The following is a 14112-nucleotide window of genomic DNA, read 5'->3' as shown; positions in this document are numbered from 1 at the left end:
TCTCCAGCTCACGGTTCAGAACAAGCCCTGTGTTTCCGCCCTTCCAAGCACCGTTCAAACTGCCTTGCACAGCACCCGGGGTGGGGAGGATGCCCGGAGGTGATTTGCGGTTGAAATAACCACCTAACTCTGGGGAGACCAGGCAGTGCTGATAGCCTACCCTTACTTAGCACAAGCCGTAACCAAGGAAATCCTAATGACACTGAACCTTAGCCAGAATAGAACTCCATCCCTCCCCACCTCAATATCACAGGCACCAGTTTACCATGTGGCTCTAATTACAGGAGACAGGCATATATACCTTCATTCAGTTATCTTCAACCACACTGGTGGTATCAATAATATATGACCAACGTTTATATTCCAGGGAACCAGGCATGCTAGGACCCCTTTACCTGCTGGATTATTATTGTGGGCTGAATGTATGTATCCTCCCACACACCCAAATTCATATGTCGAAGCCCTAATCCCCACCTGTGATAGTGTTTGGAGCGGAGGCCTTTGGGAGGTCATTAGATTTAGATGAGGTCATGAGGGTGGGGCTCCCGCCATGGGACTAGTGACCTTATAAGAAGAGGAAGTGATTGGAGCTGGAGCTCTCTCTCCACCCTGTGAGGACACTTTGAGAAGTTGGCTGTCTGCAACCCAGGAAGAGATTCTTCACCAGGACACGATTATGCACCCTAATCTCAGACTTCCAGCCTTCAGAACCGTGAGAAATAAATGTCTGTTGTTTGAGACACCCACTCTACGGTATTTTGTTATGGTGGCCTGAGCTGACTAAGACAGTTATAAACCTCCAACTTCTCTCCATTGTCTCCATTGTTTCAACTTTTCTCTCTGGCCCTCAAACACTAACACAGACTTTCTGCCGGAAATTTGTGTCGGATTCTTAGGAAACGCCCCAAGCCTGGGCCCTCTCCTATGCTGCGAGGTCCTGCAAGACTAAGACCAGCTGACCAGTGCCTAGCACACGACCTGCAACAGCCACCCCTCGACTTATGAACGAGAGTTACCTCAGAATAGATCTTTGTGGTCCTGATGAGGAAGGCTTGGGTTGGCCCAGCTCCTTCCTCCAAAATATCCAATCTCCATCATCACCCAAGGAGGCACTTCTGCAGCAACCCCCCTCACCCCATGTCCTCCAAGTCAGAGTAGGCCATAGTTTGACTAGAAAATTTCACAGTCCACACTGAGTGCAAATCCTCACACAGATCTACAAACACCTCTCAGCCTCCACTCTGCACAGTCCCATAAATCATGCAGACTAGATCAGAGCAACCATAAGCTAGAGGAGCCAGGTCCGCCCCAGAATCCCCAGGAAGACAGAGGACTGGGCCTCAAATTGTGTATCAGGAAACTGACGTCCGATGTCAACTGACAGTGACAACTAATGGACACCTAATGTCTACCTCGACAAGTCTCAAGTGACTCAACTGCGCAGACATATGACCCGATTCTCTCTAATGGAAGAGCTAAAATTCTCAGGTCCCAGGTCCCAGGTTCCAGATCGGACTAGGCTCTCCATGGCGGTGACTTATTCTGTTCCTCCCCCGCTCCTCTGATTAAACCCCTCACCTCGACCCGCTTCCATTTTTCCTCTAAAATACTGTAATTTCGAATTCAGGGGCGGGGAAGTGTTTTAACTGAACTGTGGCTTTCAAAATAGTCCTGACCTTCCTGCTCCCCATCCCCCCTGTCACAGAGCAACAGAAATTAAATTGATTCCCGCTATCAGCATTCTGCATCTCAGCGATTATGCCCAGCCACCAGAAAAGTCAGCTTTCTGCTCCATCTCATGAACAGGAACCCTGTTGCTAAATCCAACCCCACAGGCTCAGGAAGGAGGTGATGGAGGAAGAGGGGGTAACCGAGGGGCACAGGTAACGATTTATAGCCCCCTTGTCACTGTGTTCTTATCTTTGTGGCCAGCCCCTTCTCAGAAATGGTGCCCGTTACTGAGCTCCCGTGAGGGCTGCCCTCTGGGACCCAGCCGTTTGGGACAGGTGGCCCAGCTGGGGAGCGGAAAGATTGCTGTGGAGAACCCATCCCGCCCTTGGCCAAATCCTCTTCTGGGCATGTCGCCACCCGGCGTCTCAGCTCAAACCGCCTCTACTGAGACACAAGCAGGGGAGGGAGAGGTTGCAGTGAAGCAATGAAGGGTGAACATCCTCAGAGAGGCCCTTCCATGATCCCCCAATCCAGATAAGGCCCCCTCTTCCTCTCAGAGCACACACTGCACTTTCGCTGCGAAGCACCTAACACAACTCGTAATTGTGTGAGTGTGTGTATCTGTTTAATGTCAGTCTCCCTCACTAGATCAAGTCCTGTGAGGGCCGGACCACGACTGCCTTCCTCCCCACAGTATCAAACGTTCAATAAATATTTATTGAATAAATAAGTAGAAGAAAGAAACACTTTACCGCAGGCTACTAGAAACAGGATACTAACTTATTTTTGGTTGGGCCTCTTGGGAATCGTTTTGGTCCACACTGCAATACAGGAATAGACTATATGAACGTACGTGGTTCTCTCTTTCTTTTTTAATTTTCCCTTTCCTGGGACCTCTCATTTTCGACTAGGTAAAACACCAGAAAAAAATATCCCTGTCCCATAGCAAAGAGATGACAGAGCCCAGGATAAAAGTTCCAAGGCTTCATTGCCGTGAACACTGGAATTCTACCTAGCCACCTCTGAAAACATCCTTTCCTTTCTCTCCCCCGTCCTTTGTCCCTTGCAGTTCATTCCACCGCCGTGCCATGATCACCAGGAAGGGCAGTCCCACTGCTGAGACCCTCCCTGAGATGGAATTCGAGTTTTGACCCGACCCAAGTTCGTTACTGGCATCTAACGGGTTTGGCTCACCGAGTCATCCTTCTGATGACCCAGGAGCAAAAGCCAAGAAATTTCATTTATTTATTTTTACCTCACTTTGTTCCAAAAGCAACCGGAGGTGTCTTACAAAAATATCCACAGCCTGATAAAAGTAGATGAAGAAATGAGTGAGGATGGGAAACATAATAAATCTTAATAAAAGTTAAGGTTAATGCCCGAAAGCATACATCATAATTGATAGAGGCATTCCGGAGACGTGAGATCTGAAAGCTTCCTTTCCCAAATTCCATCCTCAACGGGAAGATGGGGAGCATTTCCGCTGATGTTCGGCAGACACTTGACCCACCCTACGAGCGTCTGGGCTCAGCTTTGGGGATCCATCATCAATGCACACACCAGGCTCCGGGCTGCAAGTGTCTCTGATGTCCTTGAATCCCGTGTCAAACGCTCCCAGTTGGGGAGAGGCACGTTGCTGGAGTCAACCCAGGAGAAGGGACAAAAAGGAGAGGGGGGAACGTTTCCTTCTAAAACCTGGGCATGTCAGCATTTGTATCTGCTGGCAAAATAAACCCTGTCTGACCTTGGGCAGGACTAGATGCTCTCCTTGGTCTTTCCAATTCTAAAATGTTTATGATTTTGTGATTCACGGACGTCATATTCAAAAAAGCGGTTTTACTGGAACACCCTGGCAATCGGTAATCTTTCTCTTCCACATGCTCACTCTCACTCCTCTGCCTACCAGTGAGGATGGGCTGCCTACACCCAGGGGCTACTCCGTCCCAGTCTCCCGAATCGTCCCACTGCCACTCCCATGCCTGCCGATGCCCATCTCAGCAGAGCGCGGCCCATGCTGGACCGCTCTCCCTGCACCCCCGCAACCCCCAGGCAGGGCATAGGTTTCCTTCTGTCCATACTTTTCAGAGAACCCCATACCCAGAATGCCAGTACAACAGTTTTTCCCAGAATATCTGTGCATAAACATCCCTTCTTCTATGATGTTATCTGTTCCCAGTCCTTGTCATAACAGGAAATATCTGCTGAGTGCATATTCTGTGCCACATACTGAACTGAGCCCCTATCGTGAATTCTCTCATTTAATCCTCATCACAGTCCAGTGAGGTAGTTACTTAACTATTATTCTTCCCATCCTACAGATCAGCATATTGAGATTCAAAGAGGTTAAGATGCTCAAGGCCACACCAGGATTCCATCCAGGTTTATCTCAACCACTACACAGTATCATCATGTCTGCGTCTACCTTCTGTATGGAACTTCTCCATTTTAATTGCTTCATCGCTCAGTTATAAATTTTGCAGACTTGCATTCATTCCAAGAGCTAAGTCCCCACTTGTAGCACTGTGGTGCAGGGAAGCAGATGTGGGTTTCGTGGTCCTGCAGACTAAGGCTCTTATTGAGGGTCCCATGACCCCCTGGAGTTGAGCTAATAATGCCCCAGGTCTCCTCACGTCACAACCTGGTTATCATTCGAGTGTGGAAATTCCTGGACAGATAAACATTTTTCCAGGAGGGATGAATGCACCCTATGTTTCGGACAATACATAAAACATGAATCTACCACTCAGGCTCATCTGAAGAGCAATGAATCTATCACCAAGGACCTCAGGGGCATTCCGAAGAAGCCATATGCTTTTAGTGGAATGCCCCACCCCCGGCTGGGGAGGCCCCTTTAACATGTGGAAACGATTTTCTAATTAAATGATGAGCATGCTGTGTTGACTTTAAGCGTAAGAGTAGCCCAGGAGAGGAAGACGGTAGATTAGAGGTCCATGAAAAATAAATTGTGCTGCAGTATTAAGGTCAGATCACCTTTGGTGCCTCCAGCTCCCCACTGTCCAGCCTCTATGTGGTGACGTTTGAAAATGCTGACCGTGTCATTTGTCTGCTTAAAACATACTGAAGGTTTCCATGGCACTTAGAACAAAACGCAAACTTCTTTCCCTGGCTCCCAAGGCTCTGAGTCACCTATCTGCTCTTCTCCCACGCTCTTGGCTCCATCACACTTGCTTTCTATTCTGATTCTTGAATCATCAAGTTCAATCCTGTCACAGGGCCTTTGCACTGCTGGTTCCTGCCCAAACTATCATCCCCCAGATCTGCACACACCCGGCTCCTTCTTTCATTCAGGCATAGCTTCAATGCCATCTTCTGAGAGAGGCTTTCCCTGACCACCCTATCAAAAGTAGCCCCAAGCACTCTTACGTTATCCAACATATTTTCTTCATAGCAAAGGGCGCAACCTGATAGGTTTGTTGTTTATTTGCCTGCCATGTGAATGTCTTCCCCTTAACCCTACACTGAAATGTATGCTCCAAGAAAGGAAGAATCTTGTCCGTCTTACATCCCCCAGTGCCTAACGTGGCGCCTGGCACATCACAGATGCCCAGCAAAAATGTTCTGAGGGAGGAGGAAGAGGAGGCAGGAACCACAGCACAAGCCAGAGAGGAGGTCCAAGGGTTTAAGGAAAGTGAGTACATGACAGATTAGAGCGGGAAGGAACGTGGCATTAGGAAGCAGAAGTGATTCAGCCTGGCTTGGATGGGGACAGCAGGCAGAAGAGACAAGGAGTGAACAAGGAGTTGCTTAGGAGATAAACATCAGTTTCAAGGAATGAGTCAGGGAGAGCTGTTCAGTAACACTACTGTTCTCCCAGACAGGAAATCAGAGCAGGAGGTCAGACTGGAGTGGGTAAGCGCCGTGTGAGGAGGGTGTCCAATGGTACAGTGGTAGGGGGTATGGGGGAGAGGGGTGGGGAGAGGCCTGGGCTGCAGCTGCAGATAGAAACTAGAGGGAGGATGGCAGCTGGACTCAAGCCAGCAGGAACTGAGAGATGCGCATTTCTAGAGAAGGGACCAAGGGCAAAGACAAGGCCCCACGAGCACCTCATCCCAAGGTCAGACTGCCTGATTCCTGTCTGGAAGGAGCAGCCTTTCGAGTGACTGGATGTGACTGTCTCCACCTAAACCCAACTCTAATGCTGGGAACAAGATAAACGCATATGGCAGAAATCTGAGAAGGGAACAGAGCCTCTGAGACAGAAGGCAGCAAGGCGAAGCAGAGGAAGAGGGGCTGCTGAATGGCGCCCCCCACCGCCACCCCGGGCCCCACGCACCCTCTGTCACAGATGAGGAAACTAAGATCCTTTCAGACGATGAAACTCTGGTTCTCATCCACCAGAGCCACATTAAGTGCCTGGTAATTCAATAATTCAATTAAGAAAGCTCAACTCTTTTTTTTTATAAAGCTTAATATTTAATGGAAGAGTTATGAAGTACGACACAACTCGGGGTGATTAATAGTTACAATTAAAGGCTGAACGTGTTGAGGGGAGAAAGGCACAGCTTAGTGGAAGCACATTTGTGCTGCAAAGGATACAGCACATCACACTTACCGACTGGAGAAGCCTTCTCCCCATACTGCACACCCTAGTCATGTACCCAGCAGAGCCTGTCTCCAAGGTGTACACAATTACCTGGCAAATCCGCCCTGGTACAGCTGGACACTACCTGGAGCAGAGCACCAGGTGAGGGTCCCTCCCAGCCTCCTAACAAATCAGAGCTTGTTTACTGCAGAGCCAGAACAAGGCCCACTCTGCCCTGTTGTTCCACCCTCCTTCCAGTGCAACCAAGTCTCCTAGAAGGCGGAAAGGTCAGGGAAGGAATGCGATGGGTCAGGCAGGGAGAGGGGATGGCTGAGCACCGATAACCGCTCTGGGGGCATCAAGGCGTTGTTCTGGCATCTCATTCTTCTTGTGTTAAGGAAAACCTCACTCCTAGACCACAGGTGTCTCTGGCCTCCAGTCACCCAGGTGGAGGGTTCAGGAAAGGATGGGCCACACTGACCATGCTACAACACAGCTGGCCTTGAGGCCTCCAGGCTTGGCCTCTTGCCCCCACAGCTGCCTCTACCTGTTGATTCGAAGGCAGGTGCGACACCCACAATGCATTACTCTGGAGCTGATTCCATCTGTGACCCACTTCACATGAAAGGAGCCACCAGCGCCAGGCTGCCATCTTGGGCCCACACAGCTGATGCCATGCCACATCCCACATATGGCCATTTACAACCACAGGGCTCTGATTTCTTCGCTCAGGAGCACCTGCCTGAACATCAGGAAGGAACGAAGGGCTGCTTCCTAAAGTGTAGCCTGGGCTCCCAGGCTGTGAGTTTGTCTCAGTTACGGAAAGCCCAGGCCCTGGAGGGATTGATCTTCAAGGATTACAATGAAGAAATGGGGAGGAGACCCCAAACCAACTATGAAGAAATAATGAATTATGTAAGTATTAGTGTGAATCGATGGGAGAAGGCCACACCCATTTTCTGAGGCACCCACCTTGGGCCCATCGGGGACAACCTGCAGAGCAGAAACAAGCTCTGCAGCTGCAAGATGCCCAGTCAAGACTGAAGCCTGGTGCACAACAGGGCAGGTGAGTGCAAATGCTGCCTGGAGCTTGTATGCTCGCAGATTTCAATCTTTTGACCTTCCATTATCTAAGAACAATAAGTTAACATTACACTATTGGGAAGGGCAATTCCAGTGGGTGAGGGGGCAAAGCCTCCACTCTCTAGTTGAACCATGGTTAGCTGGAACTTTCCAGGAAGGTAGTAGGTATCAATCAGGTAAGCTAACATTTCCATGATGGCTTGATGAGCAAGTGACCTTTACTGAGCATCTGCTACATACCGAGAGCTGGGACAGGGATTATAAATCCTCTCTTCTGACTCCCACCATGGGAGGTGGGGTATTACCACCCTCACTTTTCAAAGGGAGGCAAATGAGCTCAGAGGAGTCAAGAAACTTGCCTAAGTTCCCACAGCCCACAAGTGCTGGCTCCAAACCCAGGTCTGTTGACCTCAGAGTGGGAGTTCCAATAGGTATGGAATGAAGGTGTCCAGGCCCAGGACAGCCCAAAATGATATGCTAGGGTTGCCATCCCCCCACTTGATTCGTGGTGGCACTTCAACTGGGCCTTCCAGGTTAGCATCCTCCACTTAACCAACAGGGGAGGGGATCGCTATTGGTTACCATTTAATGCTGAATGAGTTTCAGTAACTGGGAGCCCTTTTATCTCTAACAGTGGAATAGAGTAGGGGTCCCCAACACCCGGGCCGTGGACCGGTACCAGTTCAGTAACTGGGAGCCCTTTTATCTCTAACAGTGGAGTAGAGGTCCCCAACGCCCAGGCCGTGGACCGGTACCAGTCGTGGCCTGTTAAGAACTGGGCCGCACAGCAGGAGGTAAGTGGGCAAGCCAGAGCTAGCATCACCGCCTCAGCTCCACCTCAGATCATCAGGCATTAGATTCTCATAGGAGAATCTGGTACCAAAAAGGTTGGGGACCTCATCAGGCATTAGATTCTGATAGGAGCACCGGTCCTGGTACCAAAAAGGTTGGGGACTGCTGGAATACAGCACGGTTTCCAGTTAAAAGCTTTATAGACAATGGCAGAGCAAATGGAGTGTCCATTTGTTTGTGGTTCTTGAAGACGCCTTCTCCCGGCTCCTGAAATGATAACCAAGGCCAAATCCAGGAAGAAGAGGTAGGCAGGACAGCGAACCCAGACTCTCTAAACAGCTAAAGCCCCTTCACTTTGCGGCCAGAGTCCAGAGCCACCTCCTGCTCTCTGCTCTGACCCCTCCACCCAGCCACCAACGTGGCATTGCCCTACTTCCACAACTTGCCCCAACATGGCAGAGCCACCCATGGGTGAGACAGTGACCCTCAGAGCTGCCAGCACACAGGCCCAGGAAAGGAGTGAGTGGATGTTCAGAGACCTTCAGCCTTGAGGAGCAGACAAACAGATGGACTCCGATGAGTGCACCCCGGAGGCTCTCATGTGGCCAGATGAGGGATAAAGAGCTGGAATAAGAAAAATAAACCCAGAAGAAACAAGACTATTGCATTTAAGGGTAAATGCGTTTGGTAAAGACTTTTCAATGAATGAATGACCAAACTGACAGCTTTCCTGGATCATTAACATACCTTGAGCCCAAACATGCCCGTCGGTTGGGGTACAAAGAAGAAACCTGCCCTTGAGGCACATGCCCACAGGGGTAGCATCGACACTGTTGTTATTAATACTGTGGAGAACCACATGCAAAGAGAAAGAAAGCGAGCTTGGATTTGGCTGAAAAAATATCTTAAAGCAATACTAATTAATTATAATCGCTGATGTGAACTGTTTGCCATTCATGCCTAATTACTGTGCAGCAAAACAATGGTGTTTACCATTAAAAGCACATCACGTTAATTTTGGGGTGAGTTTTCTTTGATGGCAACAGAATTTCCAGTGAATGGGCAAATGTGTAGATACTTCTATTCATGGCCCGTCCACTAACAATCACCAGACATTGGAGGAAATCCCATTCGTATACATAATAATGCATGTATGATTTAAATGGACATTATACTGATCACTCACTGTGTGAGAAGTCCTCTGCTAAGGACATATGTGCAGCTATCTCCTTTAAGATTCCCAATCCTATGAGATACATTCTACTATTTCACCATTTTACAGGTAAACTAACCTGCCCAAGATCACACAGTTGGGAAGTGATGGGGCCAAGAACCAGCAGCCAGGTCTGCCTACCTCTGGAGTCCATGTTCATCACCGATACAACAAATGCAGAGCGAATGCACAAAAACAAGTCTGGAAGGACACACACCAAAATACTAATAGCAGCTAGCTCTCAGTGATGAGACTATAATTCTTTTTGCTTGGCTATATTTATAATGGATATGAATTCGGTGGGGAGGTGGGGAGGGAGTGTCATTGTTTTGTTGGTTTGTTTTTAAGGAGTACAGCTTCACTAGTTACAACTGTCCCTATCCAGAAGCCACATACGTGGTGGAGAGGAGGGAGTCCAGGCATGCAGGGCATGACAAACCCTAGCTGGCCATCTATACCAACCTTCAGTGTGCCGCAGACGTCCTTGCTATCTGGCCCTAACAGATGGTCCTCACTTCATCACAGCCTCCCCGGATGCCAGAGGAGTGGATGGAAGCTCCGAAAACATCTAGCTGTGAAGGAAAGTGGCAGCAGGAGCCACTGGCCTATGAGCACAAAGATGGCCCTACAGAAATGCCTTTCCCAGGGTCTGACAGCAAATGATCAGCTTTTCTTCCTCTTATTAGGAAGACAAACTACTTAAGTTAATCTCTTAGTCACACATATACACACACACAATAGAGGAGTGGATGGAAGCTCCGAAAACATCTAGCTGTGAAGGAAAGTGGCAGCAGGAGCCACTGGCCTATGAGCACAAAGATGGCCCTACAGAAATGCCTTTCCCAGGGTCTGACAGCAAATGATCAGCTTTTCTTCCTCTTATTAGGAAGACAAACTACTTAAGTTAATCTCTTAGTCACACATATACACACACACACACAACCAAAAAGCTTTCAAAATCAGAGCTAGTCTCTTTCCCCAGCCATCTCAGAGCAAAGCTACATATCTAGGGGCTGAATGGAATCAGGCTGAAATACAGGGCTAACTCGGAACAGCCCAGGTGCCATCTAGAAGGTTCTACCCACCTGCAGCCAGCTCTGTAGGAGTCTGCCCTGGTTAGACTGAGGACATCTCTCAGATCCAGGAGGGCCTGCTCCCCACTTCAGGAAGAGCCAGAAGAACTGAGAAAGACCTCAATGGCAGCACAGGCAAGGGCGACATCTAAGGCATCATGTCCAGGCTGGGAGTTTTCTCGACGATCTCCATCTCCAGTGCCTAGCTCTGTGGCTGATGCATAGACTGCATCACGACTGATTCACAAATAAGTACCAAGTAGCAACTATGTCTTACCCAGAGAGTAGAGGGGGCCAGCAACCAAAGAGCAGGAAGAACTGAAGGACCTGGGGAATGGTTACCCACGGCGAGGGTCGGGGAGAAGGGGGGCCTCATAACTGTGCTTACGCAATTACACTTCCTGATAAAGTAGACAAAATAAAAGATTTGAAATTAGAAGACCTTGCTTTGAGCCCTTGCTTTTTGCTACTCAATTAATTGTGTGTGCCCTTAGAAGAGCGATGGCATTCTAAACATAGAAACAGGTAACCAATAGTTCCCAACCCTAGCTACACATTAGGACTTTTCAAAATAAATGCTCACGCTCCACCCCAACCTTACCATCTAATCCCAAGAGATGGATGAATTCGTACATATTTTTTTAAAAGCTCTTAAAGTAATCCCAATATACAGCCAAATTTAAAAACCACTGACACACATATACCCAACCACTAATATATATAAAGTATAGCTATATTTATAGCTATATCTATGTGTATATTTAAAAACTGTTCAAAATACATTAGGTATAGAGTTGTTCCACTGCCAAGCTTAAAAGCCAAAATTAGAAACTATATACTCAGCAAGCAGGGAAGCAGATTCACTCCTAGAAAGTTCTTCCTTAAACCACTGAAAGCCAGTCAAAAATGCGAGTTAATGCCTTGCAGGGTTGAGATACCTAACAAATCAAATTTATCAGAAACATTGCAAAAGAGATTTCCAAATGGATTGGATAGATAGGTTGGACTAAATAACTTTTTAATTCAATGTATTAATGACACCATAACGTTTTATTAACCCCTCCTTGGTGTCTGGCACTTGACATAGGTTGTATCACTTAATCCTGAGAACCACAGGATGAGGAAGGTGGTTGCTGTAAACCTTTCACTCATCGGCTAGAGAGAAGCTGTGTCCCCATCACACACTCCACTCCAGCCAGGCTGGTTTCTTCACATCTGGTGAGGTTCCCATGCACATCCTTGTCTTTGCTTCTGCCAGTCCCACTTGAGAGAATTCAAAGCTTCTCTCAATCAGAATCCTACAAGACAATCACAGCACCTTTCCTAAGTCATCCTGGTTGAGCTGTGGAAGCATAGATCTTAGAATTCAGGAGCCCTGGGCCCTGGATGCATCTGGCACTGCTTGCTTTCCTGTTGGATGGAGTCATCTTCCTCTTAATCCCTTCCCCAAACACTTCTCTACCAGGCCATGTTTAACTAAACCTTCACTCCAAGACTGAAGAGCAGAGACCTCTATTGAAATAAGGGTTCAGATGTGGTTCCACACTGTAGCAGTTAACATGCAGAAAGTCCTGGGTTCGCACCCCACAGGAGCCACGGTCCATGGTCCATGGCCATGCCACCCTGAACAAGCCTGATGTCTGATCTCAGAAGCTAAGCAGGGTCGGGCCTGGTTAGTACTTTGATGGGAGACCACCTAGGAAGACCAGGTACTGTAGGCATAAATAATAATAAATAATAAAAAAAATGAAATAAGGGTTCAGTGGACCCTGGGCCTTTCTCTGGAGAAGGTTTCTATCAAATACAGATGTAAAAGGTAATGAGAAATGAGAGGCCTGCGTTCCTGGCCCCTTCACAACACTGCTGACGCTGTAGTGAACCCTTTCTACTCTGTCTGTAGCTCTCATGAGAGCAAGGACCCTGTCACAGCTCAGTCACCTCAGCAACTGATGTATCAAAAGCACTCCACAAGTATGTACTGAATGATAGAAATAAAATGGGCAAGAGATCAGAAACCTGTCCACAATGGGGGAAACTTGACTCTCAGAGACTTTGTGATTGCTGAAAGTCACAAAATGTACACTGGGTGTCTACTGCGTGCAGGGCACTGAGCCACGAGGGCACGTGGACACACACACACAAAAGCAGCAGTCTGCAGTCCCCGCTGAGCTGGAAAGAAAAGATAAACAGGTAACAAGCTGAACCTTTATCTTAAAAGAGCAATGCAAAATTTAAATAATAATGGTAATGCTTTCACAAGGCAGGATGTAATTGCCAAATGTATTAAAAGAAGAAAAAAGTCACCATTTGTCTTCAGTCATATCCTTTCTAGGACAGAACTGGTATGGGGCTAGGAACAATGATCAAAATCCGCTAAAAATCACAACCGCACATACTTGCTTGAAAATACTTTATCTGAAGCCATTTTTGTTTCAAGATGACAACCCGAAACATATTCTCAACTCCAGGCCTATCCTGAAATCCTCCTGATGTATCACATTTGGTTAAAATAATTCAAGACTTCAGGGAACGGACGGGCAATATAAAGCATCTCAAAGTCACAGTAAAACAGACTGCTCACTCTTTACTATATTTTTTTAATGTTTCAAATAACAAATCTCAGAGAAATGTAAATTTTAGAAAAACCTGCGTACCACATTCAGAACACCAAAGCTCAGGATCACACTCAGACAGCCTTTCACGGGTAGAGATGTAAATCAGCACAACTTCCCAGTGGTGGGGCAGTTCGGCGACAAATAGCAAATCGCGAAATATATGATTATCTCCTTATTGTAAATTCCTAAAAGTGGAACTGCTGGGTCCAAAGGATAGCGTGAACAGGAGAGAACTGCACTGACAAGCAGTCCTGACCACACCGGTTATAACGCCAAATAACGATAACGATCCTGAAAAAAAAAAAGGCGAAGTGTTCCTAAGAGTTTGAGGAAGTCAGTCACAGTACATCAATATCAGAGAAACAACGTAGGCATCGAATGTGATCGTAGAGAGCATACTGAACTGGAAAGATGTTTCTGACATATCGTCGAACGGAAAAAGCAATCTAGCAAACAACACATAGGATCCCATTTATACAAACGTGAACACAACCACATGTGTACGTATGTGCAGACAGACCCCTGGGAAGCTGCACAAAATGTTACTACGGGTTATCTCAGGGTGATGAAATATGAGCGGAGCTTTTCTTCGTTGACTTCTGTATTTAATCTTTCTAGTAAGCCTACTGTTTTTAAGCAAAATCACAGCACTTAAAAATAATCTCCCTTCATTTACTGACCACCCGATTCTTGCCGTGTTGCACTTATCTCACCACTGATTCTGGCAGCTGATTCTAATTCTGGAATGTTCCGGAACACCTTCTTGTGACCCAACTGCAACCCTGGACCTCCCGTCTTCAGGATGTTAAGTGGGATATAATGTGAGGGTAATGCAACTCTGCAGCCCTGGGAAGAAATGCTTGCAGCAGCCAGCCCTGATTTTCAAACCATTGCAAGTGCTTCCTGAGTCTTGCCCTACCTCGGGCAGGGCTGGATCCTGTTGGATGACTAACCTTGCCCCAGGAAGGAAATAGGGCCCTGGCTAAAGCTCATTAAATTACAAAGATCAGGTGTCAGTTCCCAGGCGGAGGCTCACACACATCCCAGAGGTTCTGCTGGACCCAGTTCTGCCCCTTGATTGTAAGCCCCCTCACTTCCAAGCCTGGAGATGCTGCTGTGGAC

At 47.6% G+C, this 14112-nt stretch overlaps 1 protein-coding gene and 1 pseudogene across 1 annotated transcript in view; one reads left to right on the top strand and one right to left on the bottom strand.

Annotated features, from left to right (window-relative positions):
- Positions 1-14112, bottom strand: part of MSI2 (musashi RNA binding protein 2) — a 333055-nt gene that overhangs the window by 167932 nt on the left and 151011 nt on the right. The window lies entirely within an intron of this gene.
- On the top strand, positions 11981-12096 carry LOC112473333 (annotated as a pseudogene).

Source organism: Pteropus alecto, unplaced genomic scaffold, assembly GCF_000325575.1.
Source record: "Pteropus alecto unplaced genomic scaffold, ASM32557v1 scaffold98, whole genome shotgun sequence".
Lineage (NCBI taxonomy): Eukaryota > Metazoa > Chordata > Mammalia > Chiroptera > Pteropodidae > Pteropus > Pteropus alecto.
This window is presented reverse-complemented; position numbering and strand designations above follow the sequence as displayed.